This window comes from Pinus tabuliformis, chromosome 8 (genome assembly GCF_031772625.1).
Source record: "Pinus tabuliformis cultivar Carrire ecotype Pingquan chromosome 8, CPIR1, whole genome shotgun sequence".
NCBI classification, from domain to species: Eukaryota; Viridiplantae; Streptophyta; class Pinopsida; order Pinales; family Pinaceae; genus Pinus; species Pinus tabuliformis.
In genome coordinates, this window is record NC_142294.1 from 1,429,944,158 (window position 1) to 1,429,962,677 (window position 18,520).

At 36.3% G+C, this 18,520-nt stretch overlaps 2 pseudogenes; one reads left to right on the forward strand and one right to left on the reverse strand.

The window, feature by feature from the left end:
* Positions 1 to 6,105: 6,105 nt before the first annotated feature.
* On the forward strand, positions 6,106 to 6,628 carry LOC149241026 (protein LIKE COV 2 pseudogene; annotated as a pseudogene).
* A 3,760-nt stretch (positions 6,629 to 10,388) lies between these two features.
* On the reverse strand, positions 10,389 to 12,053 carry LOC149241027 (butanoate--CoA ligase AAE1 pseudogene; annotated as a pseudogene).
* Between the last annotated feature and the right edge of the window lie 6,467 nt (positions 12,054 to 18,520).

The window sequence follows — 18,520 nt, forward strand, 5'->3', positions numbered from 1 at the left end:
TATCAGATTGGAGCACCATGACATATACAAAGGGGGAGCTCATTCAGAGACTTCAGCAGATCTGGCTCATAGTCAAAGGGAGCATGTTCTTAGGGGGAGCATACCCTTTGCCCTTGATGTCAAAGGGGGAGAATGAAGCTGAAGATTATGTGGTTGCCATCAAGTCCAAAGGGGGAGATTGTTGGCATTATGATTCAGGTGTTGTCCTTGATGGCAAACCCTTTCAGGTGATAAATCAAGAAGGACGCAGGAAATATGTTCAGCAAGTGCGTCCCCGCAGGTATACCATACAGAACCCGCGTCCAAGGACGCAGGCCAGCCGTTCAGGAGGTGCGTCCGCCCAGTGCACACATTTCAAGGCAGAGAAAAGCACGTGGGGGTTTCTTGTGTGGTATCTAGCCGACGGTTTTGTGTTTCTATGGTGTCGGCTCGTGGTTTTGTTCCATGTTTTGGGGAGAAGCTTGCCTATATAAAGCAAAGGAGTTCATTTGGATTATCATCATCTTGGTTGAATATCTTTTGGTGAGATCTAGTCCAGATCTATGAAGGCGAATCTTCTAATGGACTGTGATCTCTATGGCGCATGATCAGATCTGTGGATCTGAGTGTTTGGGTTGGTTCTGAAGTCCTCATATCTTTTATATCTGAAGGGACGCAGGTTCAGTGAAGGGAAAGTGCGCCGGGACGCAGTACAGTGAAGGGTTCAGGTGCGCCGAGACGCAGGCAGTTCAAAAGACTCAGAGCGAGGGACGCAGGCTAGCAGTTGAGCAGAGTGCGTCCGGGACGCGGGCTAGCAGTTGAACAGGGTGCGTCCAGGGACTCAGGCTAGCAGTTGAGCAGGGTGCTTCCTTCTCTTAAAATCTTTGTTTATCATTGTTGCATCCTGGGTTTGGTCCTATTATTGTTGATCTAGTTACTACAGTTGATTGGGTGTTTCAGAAGGTTGTTTGAGCTTCAATGTTGTTGTTGGGTCCAGTATGAAAATCGGATGAAATGTGGCCTTTCAAGATTATGAGTTGTGCCTCAATGTATCCAGTATGAAAATTGATGAAACGTGGTACTTAGAGGGAGAAGATTGTAGGCCGGCGCCTACGTACTAGTATCTAAGCTAGTACAAGAGCTAAAAGAAATCTTGGAGCATTGTAGCAGGTAGTAGCCTGCGTACTAGTAAATGGATCGGCTAGTACAAGAGCAAAGGGGGTTGTAGCTCCCATACTGGTATAAGGCTGCACCAGTACAAATATTGTAAAAGAATTTTCTTATTAAGAAGAAGATTGAGATGACTTGCAGCAGGTGGTTTTCTCCCGCATTGGGTTTCCACCTTATATCATTGTGTTCATATGTGTGCCTTATGTGTGATGATCTACTTTATGTTACTGCATCTGTTAACTGATAATATGGTTGATAATGTCCTAATGCACTCATTGAAGATCGATTAACTTAATCTTAAGAAGTTGTGGAAGTAGCATATATGAATCTGATTATGGAATTGAAAAAGTTTTATTAATGTGATAATACTGATTCACCCCCCCCCTCTCAGTATTATTTCCAACAGTGGAGGCACCATGGCCTCCAGATTCCTAAAAGTGACTATTTGGATGGAGGCACTATGTGCTCTATATTCATACTGAATTATAAATGGAGGAATTGTTTGCTATATATTTCCATGTGTTGTGAATTACTAGTGTTAAAACCCCTTGATCACTATATTCCTTAGGCTTTGAATCTAGCTTGGGGGCGGTTAGCCACAAGGATGGTTTGTAGTACAGTTGGCCTATGAATAGAAGGAGAGTTCAATTCTCTTTCTCAGTGTCCATTCATCCATCCCCCAAGATAATTTATTTACATGTGTAATTATGCATGCACATGGAGTCTGAACGCTGAATGTTGTTATTGTATGATATCAAGTGTGGGTGAAGAATGAAGATGGGTTACACGTTTCGGCCAAATGTGGTGATGAAATTTCAATTTTTTCCTCATTTATCGAATTGCAACCCTCATAATTCATATAAGCATTGTGAATTTTGATTCAAAATAAAAATATAATACGTGGAGAATTATGTTGTTGTCCTAATGAATTTTTTTGCAAAAAAACTTAGTTCGTATAATCTCTCAAATTTCCATTAAATATAATATATCTCACAAAACTTAATAGATATGTGTGTGTTCACGTAGCATAACTTACTCTAAAATGTCTAATTTTTAATATATATATATATATATATATATATGAGAATGATCTACACCAAGGGAGATAAGTTTTTCATATTAAAAATTTATTTTCTATGCAAAATTATAATTTTTATTACTTATCGAAGTTGACGAAGTAATATTTCAAGTGCATTTTGGAAACACATGTGTTCACATAAAAAAATTTTCAACTCTTGAAATAAATTGAAAAACCAAGAGTACCCTTTTGAAGAGGACTTGTAAACGAAGATAGTGGTATTTTTTGAAAATTTTTCATTGTGTGTATTTTATGTTATTGATTTCTATTGAGCCCCTTTGAAACTATCCAAAAAAATTTCAAGCATTATGTTTAAAAGAAATTAGATGAAAAATATCATATGCATTCAAAAGCGCCAAATTCATATTCCATTGGATAGAGTATTCTTTCATGAATCCAAAATGATCAATTCTGCCACTTAAGGACAAATTGTGCTCTCAATAAGCTAGTGTAAAAAATGGGGTTGTAGAGAAATATGCATAAGAGGTGTTGAAATTTTAATGTTTAGGACTTCAAGAGCTTGATCAAGCGCTTTAAACACTCGATTGAGTGCTTAAATTCAAAATTCAAGTTTCTTGATCACGTGTTAAAGCAACCCTCGATCAAGTGGTATACATGGTTAACCAGTGGCTTGATCAAGCCTAAAACCTCAATCGAGCCATTAAAAAGTCTAACCCACTGTCGAATTGCTTTTCCTCTTGTGATCTGAGAAAAATGACTTTCACAGGTCGTGGCTAGGGTATTTTAATTAGAAATAATGCTCAATCGAGCCATAACTCTCGATCAAGTTGTTAACTCGAGTTAGAAAATGGCTTGATCAAGGATTTGTTTAAATTCTTAATCGAGCTATTTTTAAGCACCTCAATAGCTCGATTGAGTGCTTAAAAATTGCTCGATTGAGTGTTGAAAATTGCTCGATCGCGCATCCATTTTTCAGCAAAACATGCCCTCATTTCACCAAAAATTGTAACCCAACTCCATGCTTTGACCCATGTATCAACACTCTTAATGAGGAGCATGTATTCCTATGTGTTACAATCCAATGATTTGTGAATAATTATCATGGGTGTAAGGGATTTGAAGATCCTTGTGATGTTGATATGTTCTTGAATGACAAATTACTGATATCGTCACATTTGATTGTGATATGACCAACAAACTAAGGTTATTTGTGATTTCCCTTATCTATCATATGTGAATAACTTAATAATTACAGTGCCAATGTTATTGAAGTTTTGTGGATAATGTCATGACTATTTGTTTAATAAATATCATGGATCTAACATGATGGGTATATATCCATGGTTGGTATGTTACAATAGAGAAGTAGTATATGTAACTTAGAGCCAATTGGCTATAATGTTCATTGTTATTATGGTATGTTTAAGACCTTATGGTCAAAGATTATAGGTTGCCCATTTCTTTGAAGAAGATCAAACGAATGGAGTACACCAATAAAAGTAGATATACAAGAAAGGAAAAGGAGATGCATATTAGAAACCAACCCACAAAAGTTTGGAAAAGAAACAAAGGTCGCCATGTGACTTCAACGAAAAAGTGAAATTATCATGGCCTCAAAAGGAGTTGTTGAAGGAAACAAAGAAAAGTCTAGTCAGTGTTTAGCTCCTCGGAGGAGAGAAAACCCAATAATATTTTGAAGATATATCAAATATGTTGGAGTCTTTGTAATGAGACTTTAATGAAAAGGTTAACCATGATCAATTGGAATACCTCGAGATGAGGCATCTGAAGGGCCTTGTTAAGAAACATTTACTATTTATCGGCTATCCTATATCTCTCTAAACTGAGAAGATTACAGAAAACGGAATGGATAAATAAAAGGAGAAGGAAAAATAGTAAAAGTATAGTTGTGTTTCTTCAGCAGCAGATTCGTGGCTTGAATCAGGAACAAGAGAGTGCAAACAACGATACTCTAATTATGCCTATAGTTAGCAAAGAATTTTGATTTGGTTCTCATATGAAATTCACCGTGAGGAAGAGTCCACGTGGTCCTTATAATGGGGGTGGAATTATAACAGAGGACCGTGAAAGGTGCAAAATAATTCAAAATGGGAATGCGAAAACCATAACCAACTTCAAGGAAAATGCACATCGCTTTGAAAAGCGTTAGGTAGGCTTGTGACATGATGAAAGTAATGGTTTTTATAAAACCATATTTAAGTTGAGTAGTCCTAGCAGCAAGTTGGATTGTTAAAATAGAAACATTAAAGTCGTTGCATTCCACAATAAGAAGGATAAGGACGATTAGAAAAGAGTGGGCCATTTGGAGGATCGAAGCATAAAAATTGAAGACACCTTACCTAGCATCCATCACATTGTTGTAAAGGGTGATCTAGAAACTTTCCTCAAGGACGGGAGAGAGCACATCAACATATATAGTTTTTATAATGTTGATGTGGAACCGGGATATGATAAATCTTTGGTGCTTAGATTGGATGCAGTTCTCGAACAACTTAAATTTGTGAACAAGCTCCATACTAAAAGTAATACGCAGTCAATACCTGGATTGGTCAAGCATGGAAGGTTTTTGCTAGATATTTTGGGTTTCACAATTGCGATGGTAAGTAGGAATTCATAGCCTCTCATACTAGAAATGGAACATGCATCAGGATGTCATCCATTATCAACCTTGTGGAATTTCTTTTTACAATAGAAAAAAACAAGCGATATATAAACAAAACATTTCTAATTATGATGATTAAAATACAAAGAAAAGAAGGCATCCTGCTGCACCTACAAGACAGGCAGAGAAGCAATTATTTCCGAGAGTCAAACAAGAAGAGGATATTGGAGATTCATTGTGATGGAATGTTGGTGTCGTTGTTGGATGCAGCACTTGGAAACAGAAGGCGGAGTCAAATGAATGATAGACAAGAATGTATGAGCAAAGAAAAGGAGTTCTGTCTTCTCAAGAATTTATGTTTCAAGAGAGACATAGCAGGTAATTTGTATTTCTTAGCCTTCCTACCTGTCTATATGTGGTATAAGTATGAGAAGTGATATATTCTCGGTGTTACAAGTTCTTCCAAATAAATAAATCCACAGCGATCACAAATATGTGCTACACTGATATGAAGTATGCATTATGCATTACAATGGTATCAAGTAAATTGGACCTGATACAAATAGTATGCATTACATAGACATCATTACAATTCGAGAGATGATACAGGAAATAAGAACATTACATGGATGTGTTACACTAACGGCAGTAGCCAGAGAATAATTACTTACACCAAAGCAAACCAATGTAATGCAATACAAGTCAGAATGTGGACCTGTAGTATAATTTAGGTGTGAATCCATGGTATTCAAACTTTGCCAAGAAATCAACAGAAATACCAATAATATCAAGGATGCTATTGATGACAGAGTTATATATTTGAAGTATGCAAAAGATGAATGGATTGACAGAAGCAATAAATTGCCATAACAGTAGCTGAGACAAGACACCAAAATCTGTCAATCTAGAGGATGTCAGACCACACTAGAAAATGGATCAATTCAATTCGAGAATGATAACATTCATGAATAGATAAATATTATTGATAAAATTAATTAAAAGTATGAAGGCTGAGAGAATAGCGACATATTATGTTGGACCATTTCCACAGTATTTCATTACGCTAGTGGTTGCAGTTGGCAGATATCTATAGGTTTTCTCTGTTGAATGATTTCACGGCCATTGCATATGGTATTAAATTTACTGATTTTATGTACATGGAAGAAAATTATAACAGTGACTATGCTTGGGCCACTCTACTGTGGGAAACAAATGTGATGCAACATTGTGATAGATGATCATTTGAAACTGTGTTCAATTTTTTTTTCAAAGATGTTCGTCTTCATCCTGTAGTATGATTAAATTCATGAGTGGATGTGTGGTTTTATTTCCGGTTGCAATAACTTTCTACATCACATGGTGGTTTATTCAGTTTATCGATGGCTTCTTCAAGCCAATATATGCGAGACTTGTTATCAATATTTTTTGGTATTGGATTTGTTACTTTTCTGTTCCTCATTTTTTTCATACATGTATTTGTATCTTCGTGAATGGGAAATTTTGTTCTCTGGGCTGGAGAATGGTTCATAAAGAAAATGCATCTTGTCAAACATATCTACTTAGCCTCCAAGCAAATACGTGTTCCCATTTCTCGAGACTACAACATAAGTACCTTTAAAGAGGTTGCAAGTATTCGTCATCCACATGTAGGGGAATACGCTTTTGGTTTTATCACATCATCATTTGTTCTTCAAGTTGAGAATAGAGATGAAGAACTATGTAGTGTCTATGTTCCCACGAATCATCTATATATATTACTTATTAGTCCCTGTTTTCGGCATAGCAGGGACTATGGCGTTCGATTGAGTGTTGACTAGGTATTAGTTGCAGTTGACCACACTGTTCAGCGAAATTTAAGCTAAGGTTTGGGCATTTCAATTTCGCACAAAGAAATTTTAACCAAATTTTTCACTTGCACCTCTTATTGGAAACCTCACTTTTTTCGAGGCACATTACGATGGTCATGGTTATTTTATCCAAAGTTTATTTGTTTTGCTGCTCAAAGTTTTCTTTTTATGCATGTTTAGGGTGCCTGTTTTCCTTTCATGCATGTTCTCTGTGCCCTGCATGCAGCAAATGCCAGATGTTTGATGGCTATGCATAGGCGTCCATGTTTGTCCACAAATCCTTCCTCTGGAGCAGAGCAGTAGGGGAGAGAGTGAGTTTCAATTTCGAGCTAGTTTCAGGAGCAGAGCAGAGAGTGTCAAGAGCAAAGCATCCACCAACAGCATCCGAGCTAGTATCTGAGCCAACAACAGCATCTAAGGCGGAGGCACCACCATTACTAGCACCAGATCGAGAGTTTCAGGTGTCAAGGGGGGAGCTTCAGTTTTAGCCAAGCAAGAGAGGAGGAGTTTCTTGTTTGATTGGGATTCTTACTACTTGTAAGTATGTTTAGTGGTTTCATTTTACAATGACCTAATTTTACTGGCTTTATTAGTTAGGATAATATTTTCATTTTAGATTGATTGATGAAAACCTTGGGTGGTGGAGTCTAAAATGGTAGGAAAATCATTTTTGTTACCCCCGTGCCCATGCCCTCATGTTACTCTGCTATAGGGACATTTGCCTCAGTTCAGTCCAGGAGCCTCCCACTACCCATTTTCTCCTCGTCATCTATCGCGGTTACATACACAGAGATACACAGATATACAGAGGGGATAACCAGGGCAAAGACAAACCATTGGAAATATTGATACCATGGAGGGCAAACGACGTTTTGGGGGTCTGCCCTCTGCTTCCAATCCTCCTTCTAAGAGGTTCCAGCCCGAGGAGGAGGAGGAAGAATTGGATGAGGATGTGTTTTTGGAAGAAACCCTTTTGAGAGACGAGGAGCTCCTGCAGGACAACGGTAACCCAGGAGTTGAAAGAAGGTAATGTCTTGCTGAGGATTGGAGGCAACCCTGGCTGTAGCTATGCAGTTAATGAGAGTAAAGAGAAAGATAAGGTTTTTTATCAACTCTTCGACACCCCACGCTAGAAGTATTGACCTAGATCCTAATTATGGGACTTCATACCCACCTCCCTCTCGGACTTCAGATCCACTTCCCTCTGGTGCTGGCTTTCGAACAATAGGTTCTCGAGGCTAAATACCACGTATCTTTGCTTGCTCGGGTCAATGTAAGATCCAAAAATACAAACCAATTGTCCATTTTTAGTTTTGATCAAAAAATAGCATTCCATAAAATCCTTCTTTGACTTATTCATTGTCACTACCTCTATACGTCCTTGCCATTGTAAGAATTTACCAAATTGGAAGGCACACAATTGCGAATTCTGCTAATTTCTTCATCTTCTTCTAACTTAGTGTTGCAAAATAGCCAAAATTGCATCTCCACTCTGCTTGTTTACCTCTAGTTTTGTACATACCTGGATCTCCCCACCTTCGTTTCTTCACGTCCCCACAGAGGCCGCATAGCCCTCATCGATTCCGCCACAGGAGAAACCATCACCTTCCCTCATCATGGTATCGAATCCCGCCAAATCCATCTTCCCCTTCAGTTTCCCCTGGGCTCAAACCGGACTCCTTGAAGACCCGCTGCGTATTGCTTGGAAACTCTTCTTTGTCTCACCACTAAGGGGGGAGACCTTAGACCTTAGAACAGGCAAATAACCTGAGGCACTTGGATATTTGGAGGATTCATTGAGTAACAGAATGGAGGTACGGGAAGCGAGGGAACGAGTGGAATTCATGTAATTGGTCTAATTGTATGAATTTTCTCATTAGGATACGATTCTGGTCATTGAAAGGCACGGAAATGACCCCTGAGGGCCAAAGATCTGCCCCTTGACGGGACGCTTTCGCTCATCGGATGAGCTCCAACACTCCGAGACAGGTTTTCTTGAAAACCCTGACTGACCTGGTTATGCCCTTGACAGTAAGAAAGACTTGCCCCTCCATCTGATGGCTGCTACAGCTCGGCTCGAGCGGCTTTTCCGGTACTTTTCTTTCCATCATAGGCGAGCCAATTTGCTTGCAGCGTGAGCGAGGGATGGGGCTTGACCCAAACCTTGACCAACTTATTTTGCTGCTTTATTCATATGGGACTACTGGAATGTCCAAGGGGGTCATCTCCACGCACAGAAATGTCATTTTCATGGTTTGTATTTTGTTGAGTGTGCAGTGAGGGCTTTATGCACGTAGGGAAGAATGCCCTCCATTTTTCTTTTTTCTCTGGGTTGGGTTTGTTTTCGACGGTACAGAGGAAGAACGAAACGAAGTGAGAGGCCACATTAGGGGGGTAGGAGAAACTACCTTGATAAAATACATGTGCCTCGACTGCCTTGAATCATTCCATGTGCCTCGACTGCCTTGAATCATTTCTTCAGGACAGTTTTAGAAAGACTCTAGAAGGAGATTCAATCATTTGGATGGATGCAAGTGAGTTGGTTAGCTAGGAGGTAGACACGTTGGACATGCAAAAGAGACAGAGGTAAAGACGTTGGGTATGCAAGAAGGACGAGAGTCAAGCAGGTGGTAAAATTGTGGAACCACGGTATTTTATGTGTTTGAAATATATTTTTGTATTATACATTTTTTTTTTGTACGTGTGACAAGTGCCTGTTTAAAAGCTCTATCTTTAGCGTGTTAAGTTACAGTTTGTCTTTGCTTTTATACCTTACAGTTTCAGAGCAGTGAACTGCTACAACTTTTGAGTTCTAGTTTAATTTGATAGCCTTTTAAGTTCATCTTTATTTGATAGGTATTTTTGGGCTTGCAGTTTAGCATTGTTTAGGTTTCCCTGCATCATTTTCGCACCATTTTGGATCACTTTGCACTTAAATTGGTGATCTCTTGCAAACCTCAGTATTGTGGTATGTGTCATTCTTTCACAATATTCACATATCAACAGGTAGGGTATTTCATATTTTTAGGAATGTTAGCAATTGGACAGATATTTTGTAAAATCATATAGTTGAAAACTAAAATATGATTACTGGTGGGTAAAATATTTCTTCAAACAGTCATTACATTTTATAGAATAATTGGAAGATGCTTTGCTTCCATGGGGTTGCCTATACTGGGAGAGCATAACATTTGGGAGATCAAGTTTCTATCTGTGGGTTTTGTTGAAAGAAGGTAACGTCTTGCTGAGGATTGGAGGCAACCCTGGCTATAGCTGTGCAATTAATGAGAGTAAAGAGAAAGATAAGGTTTTTTATCAACTCTTGGACACCCCACGCTAGAGGTATTAACCTAGATCCTAATTATCGAACTTCATACCCACCTTCCTCTCGGACTTCAGATCCACTTCCCTCTAGTGCTGGCTTTCGAACAACAAGCTCTTGAGGTTGAATACCCCGTATCTTTTCTTGCTCGTGTCAATGCAAGATACAAAAATACAAACCAATTGTCCATTTTTAGTTCTAACCAAAAAATAACATTCCATAAAATTCTTTTTTGACTTATTCATTGTCAATTCCTTTTTTGTAAACATATTTGTTGAAACCAAAACCTAATGGAATTATCATGAACATAAACTGATCACTAGGTTTTGACAATAATTGTCACTCCATCAACATTTTTTCATTTTAGTGTGGTTTTTCATGTATTTTTTAATCATGATATTTCATTTTTTAATGAGCATAAATAACAATTTCAACTTCGATGCTGTAAATATTCTCGCCCCCTGAGATTATAATGTCTTTTGATCTATCCTTGAGCTCAAGGTAGCCGTCAGAATGAATGACCCCTAAATCACCAGTGTGAAACCATCCATTTTCAAATGATTTGGCTGTAGCTTCAGCATTTTTGAAGTATATGTTCATGACTATGCTGCCCTTGATCACGAATTCACCAATTGTAGTACCGTCATGAAGAGCACTTTCCATTGTGTTGGGATTCTTAACATCTTGTTTAGAAATCCCTAAGTGAGGAACCCCTTGCCGGGTCTTGAACTTGAATTGATCCTCTGATGGAAGCTTACCCCATTTAGGCTTCCAAACACATGAGGTTATGGGACCGTAGGTTTCAATGAGGCCATATATGTGTGTTATGTGGAAACCGAGTTCCTCCATTCTAGATAGCAATTGGGAAGGAGGTGGAGAACCACCTGTCATAACATAGACAGTGTGAGGAAGTGGTCTTCTTTCATGAGGTGGTGCATTTGCAATGATACTTAATACAGTTGGTGCTGCACCTAAGTGGGTGACTTTGTGTTCCTCAATAGCGTCAAATATATCTTTTGCTTTTACATTTCTGAGACAAATGTTGGTTCCACCTTGTGCTGCCATACCCCATGGAAGACCCCAACCATTACAGTGAAACATGGGTATAGTCCAAAGGTAAACAGGCCTAAATTTCATTTCCCACATTAAAATGGTACTGATTGTATTGATAAAGGCACCTCTGTGGCTGTACACAACACCTTTAGGACTAGACGTGGTGCCTGATGTATAGTTTAATGTAATAGCATCCCATTTATGTTCAGGCCAGCGAGTCTCAAAATTAGGATCTCCACTTGCCAAAAGCTTTTCATACTCCAGAACACCTTCATGATCATCATTCAAAGATACTTTATACTTGTGCAATTCATGAATCACAATCATTAATGGTAATTCCTTTTTCACCTGTGAAAGAATCCTTACTGCCGCTTTTGTAACTTCCAAGAATTGGTAATCCACAAAGAACACCTTAGCTTCTGAATGCCTCAAAATAAAAGACATTATATGTGCATCATGTCTAATATTTAGAGTGCTGAGCACTGCCCCTGCCATTGGAACTCCGAAATGCATTTCATAGGTTGCTGGGACATTTGGAGTTACTACAGCAACCTGTCACATTAATGAATAATATAACTTCAGGAACGTAGTCTAACATCATTTAACAAAACTGTTAAACCCAATAAAAAAGTGTGCCCAAGCATTCATTTTAAACAAGACATTACAGTTCATGGAAGGATACATATTGCTTACCAAGCAATCCCCATCCTTTTCAGTGAACAATTGTCATGGCATAGGCAACTGCCATGGGTTATATTGGTTTTAATTGGTGAGACTGAGGAGCTCTATAGAACATGCACGAGCTCTTGTCGAGGGGCATATGCAGAGATCTTACTGGTACTGGTGATCTCTGAAATTGTCCAGATTTTCTCTAGGAATGCAAATGCTTATTCTGTAAAGGCCAAAAGACTGACCTGAAAGGCGGCAATCCTTGCCTGTAGGCGTTAGTTTACTAAGGCCTACCTACCATACGAGAAGAATGAGTAATATGCCGAATCCCACGGGGAGCAGCATCCTCATTGTGAATTGTTGTGCTGTTTGAAGATGGAATTATGGCATGGTGCTATACAAAAGCTAGTGATAACTAGAAACCTTCAATGACCTTCAATTCATTAAAGACACAATGCAATCTAAACCGTAAGGAAACTGATGATCCAAGGGTAGTATTTGTATATAATGTGCAACAAAATTTCAAATATTGGGATATGCCTTGCATTAAGATATTTTTGCAATATCACAAAAATACAAGTCCAACTGTGCACATAAAATATTGGGTAAAAGATATTGTGTAACATGGGTGTAGATAATGAAAATGATGATTTTATGCAACCTCTAAAAAATGAGAACTCAGTAAAATTCTCATCTAGAGTTCCTTTTCATGTGTTGTTTTCTGGGGGGCTCAAGCTCCATTCTTATCTATTGTTTCCTTTGTTTTTTTTTCTAGGGATGAAGCTCAGTTTTGTTTAGGCTCCATTTTCATTTGCCATTTTCTAGGGTTCAAATGACAAGTGGGGCTAGCTCAATCTACAAGTCAAGCAAGTTATAGCATTTTTCACAGGTCTAGTTATAGCATTTTTCACAAGCCTAGATGTGCTTGCCAACTTGCTATCCATCAACAAAGGACTCGGTTGCAACTTTTCCATCCCAGTCATTTTCATTATGTCTTTCCACTGCTTCCTTTATCAAGTTATATTGCTTTCCAAAGCAATTTTTTCATTTCCAATTCCTTTGTCATTTCTAAATATGACTTGTTGCTAGAAATTTGATATTTGTTTGGCAACATAATGCAAGAGCCTATTGTTTTAATATATATATATATATATATATATATATATATATATATATATATATATATATATATATATATATATATATATATATATATATATATATATATATATATTGTTAGAAACAATCATTTTCAGTTTTCGCTACTCTGATCAATATTTTTTTCAAATATGTAGATAACAACAATAGTAAAAATTGCTAAAGTAATTGAGTTTTTGTGAAGACAATTGCACAAGGTAACTCTGGTAAGCAATTGGAAATTATGGAAGAAATAATAGATGTTGACAGTTACAAATTCAAATTACAATACATTGTGCCTGACAACATTGATTGTCTATTAAAAAGAAATGGTCTCTTTAGACTAGATGCATTTTCATATACTGTAGGAGATTGTCTATTCGACTCATTCGAAATGCTTCTACATTTTCGTTATACTTCAAATCAACCACGAAATGGGTTAATAGAACATTTTCTTTTTTGCTTAAACAATAATGATGTTGAAGCAATAGAGTCATATGAATATGAACTAGCACCTAACTTCCTATATGAGTTACATGGAATTAATGATATTGGTACATATCTTCATAAAATGTGTTGTTCTACATTTACAAGTATAAAGGAGTCTGACTGAGGTTTATGGGGCGATACCTTTTGCATACATTGGTTAGCTAAATGGCTAGATATATCAATTGAAGTTTGATCATTGACAAGGCAAACAATATATTTTCTTTTTAATCAACATGAAAATACAATTCCATATTGCATTCTCTTACATGATACAAATCTTGTTAGTGGTCATTATGAACCATTGCTTTACCAAAAGTTTCCAATATGAATTTGTAAACAGTCTAATATCTACCTGTCATCTATTTGCAAAGATATTGAAAGCCATTGGATGCATATTGCACATAATATGCTTTTAAATGAATTAATGGTCGCAAAACAAATGACATCTAATTGTGGTGACAGTCTCTTTAATGAAATTTGCTATTTAGTAGCAACAGAATTCGATGCACAGTGTTTGCGACTTTACATTGTCCAATCTTTTTGCAATGCACTTATGCATAAGAATCAAGATGCATTGCATTGTTTAGAACAATACCTAATAGTTGATGTGATACACTATGCATTGAATAACAACTGGAAACAATATCTCATAAATATGGAAATTCCATATGAGAAAGGGCAGGTAGAAGGTGGACCATTCTGTTTGCAATGGATATCTATCATATTCAAAGTCAATATCCAAGTATGGTCCTCTGTTGCTAATAACTTTGTCGGTTACAGTTCTACTTATTCAAGATGCAATCGTGTTGTTAACATCATGTCACTCAAAATAGATACATTACATATTCATTACCACGCAATGATACAAAAATATGTTTGCAATTCTCAACAAGTGTACATGGAAGAAAAAGAGGATTGTAATCAATTGCGTCATAAGCATATACTAGAAAAGAAACAATGTATATCTCAAGCACATTTTAACAATAATATTCAATTTGAGATAGCATCTCATTTAGAACAAATGTGACCAACTAAGCGTCGTAGGCTCAATTATCACAAATTGAAGCAATTCATACATACAAAAAGCAAATGTAGTGATGTACATAACAGTGATAACATCTTTTGTCATAATCATGTACTAGAAAATCAACAATCTAGTTCTCACATAAGCAACTTTGGTAAGCAATTGGAAATGATGGAAGAAATAATAGATGTTGACAGTTACAAATTCAGATTACAATGCATTGTGCCTGACAACATTGATTGTGTATTAAAAAGAAATGGTCTCTTTAGACTAGATGCATTTTCATATACTTTAGGAGATTGTCTATTTGACTCATTCGAAATGCTTCTACATTTTCGTTATACTTCAAATCAACTATGAAATGGGTTAATAGAACATTTTCTTTTTTGCTTAAACAATAATGATGTTGAAGCAATAGAGTCATACGAATATGAGCTAGGACTTGACTTCCGATCTGAGTTACATGGAATTAATGATATTAGTACATATCTTCATAAAATGTGTTGTTCTACATCTACAAATATAAAGAAGTCTGAATGAGGTCTACGGGGGGATACCTTTTGCATACGTTGGTTAGCTAAATGGCTAGATATATCAATTGGAGTTTGGCCATTGACAAGGCAAACAAGATATTTTCTTTTTAATCAACATGAAAATACAATTCCATATTGCATTCTCTTTCATGATGCAAATCCCGTTAGTGTTCATTATGAACCATTGCTTTACCAAAAGTTTCCAATATCCATTTCTAAACAATCTAATATCTACCTATCATATTTTTGCAAAGATATTGAAAGCCATTGGATTCATATTGCACATAATATGCTTTTAAATGAATTAACGAACGCAAAACAAATGACATCTAATTGCGGTGACAGTCTGTTTAATGCAATTTGCTATTTAGTAGCAACAGATTTCAGTGCACAGTGTTTGCGACTTTACATTGTCCAATATTTTTGCAATGCACTTAAGCATAAGAATCAAGATGCATTGCATTGTTTAGAACAATACATAATAGTTGGTGTGATACACTATGCAATGAATAACAACTGGCAACAATATCTCATAAATATGGCAATTCCATATGAGAAAGGGCAGGTAGAAGGTGGACCATTATGTTTGCAATGGATATCTGTCATATTCAAAGTCAATATCCAAGTATGGTCCTCTGTTGCTAATAACTTTGTCAGTTACAGTTTTTCTCATTCGAGATGCAATCGTGTTGTTAACATCATGTCATTCAGAACAGATACATTACATATTCATTACCACACAATGATACAAAAATATTATCGCAATTTTCAACAAGTGTACATGGAAGCAAAAGAGGATTGTAATCAATTGCGTCATAAGCATATACTAGAAAAATAACAATGTATATCTCAAGTACATTTTAACAATAATATTCAATTTGAGATAGCATCTCATTTAGAACAAATGCGACCAACTAAGCGTCGTAGGCTCAATTATCACAAACTGAAGCAATTCATACGTACAAAAAGCAAATGCAGTGATGTAGATAACAATGATAACATCTTTTGTCACAAGCATGTACTAGAAAATCAACAATTTAGTTCTCGCATACACCTCAATAACAACATTGAATTTGAAATAGCATCTTGCTTACAAAAATTGCCCAAGTGTCATAAGCTTACTTATCACCAAATGAAGCAATTCATAGGTACAAGAAGCAAATGCAATGATATATGCAAAAAAGCATCTTCTAATAAGAAGACAAGAATGACATTTCTTGGAATAAAACAAATATTGCGCAACATCGGAAACAATAAGAAAAATACAATAAGCAAACAAATGCATCCAAGCAAGAAAGATGCAAAATACATTTATATGAAACAAGTCGAAGACACGCCTAGGAATACATGTGCAATTTGTACCAGATTGCATTTTGCAAAAAATATCAGATGCTTCACTATAGAGTTTTAAGAAAAGCATATGAATTTGACATTGAACAATAGGAACTTCAGCAATGAAAACATATGTGTTGCTTGCAAAAAAGCACTTCAGAATGGAAAGCTTCCATAATTTGCAACACCTGAACAAATAAGATGTAACATTCCATTACCAACTGTAAATGCACTTTCAGATCTAGAAGAAAGACTTGTGTCACTGAGAATTGCATTTGCACAAATTAGACAATGGGGATATAAGTGATCACATATTGGCTTAACAGGATCAATTATCAATGTACCAGTTCATATGGACATTGTGCAAAAAGCATTGTTGTAATATCTAAGTGATACAATGACAATTGTAGTTGCATTAAAAAGACAATTGCAATACAAAAATGCATACCGAATAGGTAAAGTACGTCCAATTATTGTCATGATTGAATGAACTACGTTCTAAAAGTCTTTATAGAGCTGAGAACATTTATATAAATGAGAATTGGACCCATGTTTTACAAGAGAATAATGAATACATCGTACAAAATGCAAACAGTGACAATGAAAGTGATACAAACAGTGATGCAAATAAATAAGCACCTACTGAAACATTGGTGCATGGATTAATAGAGTCACAATGCATCTACGATTTGCAAGACAAGATTATTGAACTAGCACCTGCTAAAGGACAACGACCACTGGGGATTTTCAAGGACAAATATGCAGAAGAAATGAACTTCCAACATTATTCTATAGTGATGCACGTGATGATGACATCAAAAATAGGTTTAGCTACCAAACAATGGTAATTGTTACAAGCAAGTGGTGACTTCTCATATCATACAACAAAATTGTTTTTCAAGACAATGCGAATAATTATTGATAAAGTGCTTTCTTGCATATAGGTACGAATAAGAAAAGGACAACTAAAAGGGAGAAAAATATTAGCAAGAGATGTCAAGTATCGAGCAAATTCAGAAAAGTTATTGAAATCTGATATTGGATACATAGATTTCAGAAACATCCGCATATCATCTGATCATTTGGAACAAATTAAGAAAAACATATTTGCAATGATACGACAATTGAGACCTCCAACTTTCTTTGTGACATTTACAAGTGTAGAACATCGATGGAAACCATTAGTAGATACACTGGTCACATTGTTTAGAAATAAAGAAAGTAAAAATGATACTGATACATTAGAAGATGGTGACATTGACTACCTTATAAGAAAATATCCAGTCATATGTAGCCAGTACTATAGACATAGAATTAATGTTGTAAAGCAAATGATATTTCAGGATACTACATTCTTTGGAAAAATATCAGATTACTATTTCGTAACAGAATTTCAAAATAGAGGAACTGAACATGAACATTGACTGTTATGGATAGAAAATGCTCCAATATATGGAAAACAAAGCAATTCAGAAATTGAGAAGTTTCTTGACAATTACATAACTTGTGATACAGAGCATTTGGAGCCAAATGTTGCTAAATTGCATAAACATCACCATACAAGAAGCTGTAAGAAGTGAAAAAATTCAAACTGTAGATACAATTTCCCCATGCCACCAATGAAATCAACAATGATCATTGAGCCAACCAGTGTACAGAATAAAAAACTTGCAGAGAAATCAATATCACTTTTGGCATTTCTGGAGCAAACAAACTACAATGATTCAATAACCCATGACAATTTCCTAGTAGAAATAGGACTAATAGAAAGTGAGTACATACAACTATTACAACATACAGTAAAGCAACCAACAATTTTCCTAAAATGAAAACCTTCTCACATTTGGAATAACAGTTTTGCAAAGGCTATGCCTACTCTATGGAATGCAAATACAGATGCACAATTTGTGCTAAATGCATATGCTGCAGCATCATATTGTAGTTCATATATGACCAAAATTGACAAGTCTATGAAAAATTCATTTAGAATAATACACAAAGAGCATGAGAAAAATGAAATTGATGCTATGCAAATGATTCGTAAACTTGGAAATACATTACTCAATCTCCAACAAATGTCAACTCAACAAGCAGTGCATATAGCACTTTCATTGCCATTGAGTTGTAGTTCAAGGGAATGTATATTCATAAACACATCTCCAGTTGATGAACACACATTTATGCTTAAACTGCCTATTCTCTTGAAACAAGAACCTGATGATTCAGAGAATGTGACGTGCCATTCCATTATTGACTACTACATTGGACACCCAAGTTCCATTAGCAAAATCTTCCTTGCAGAA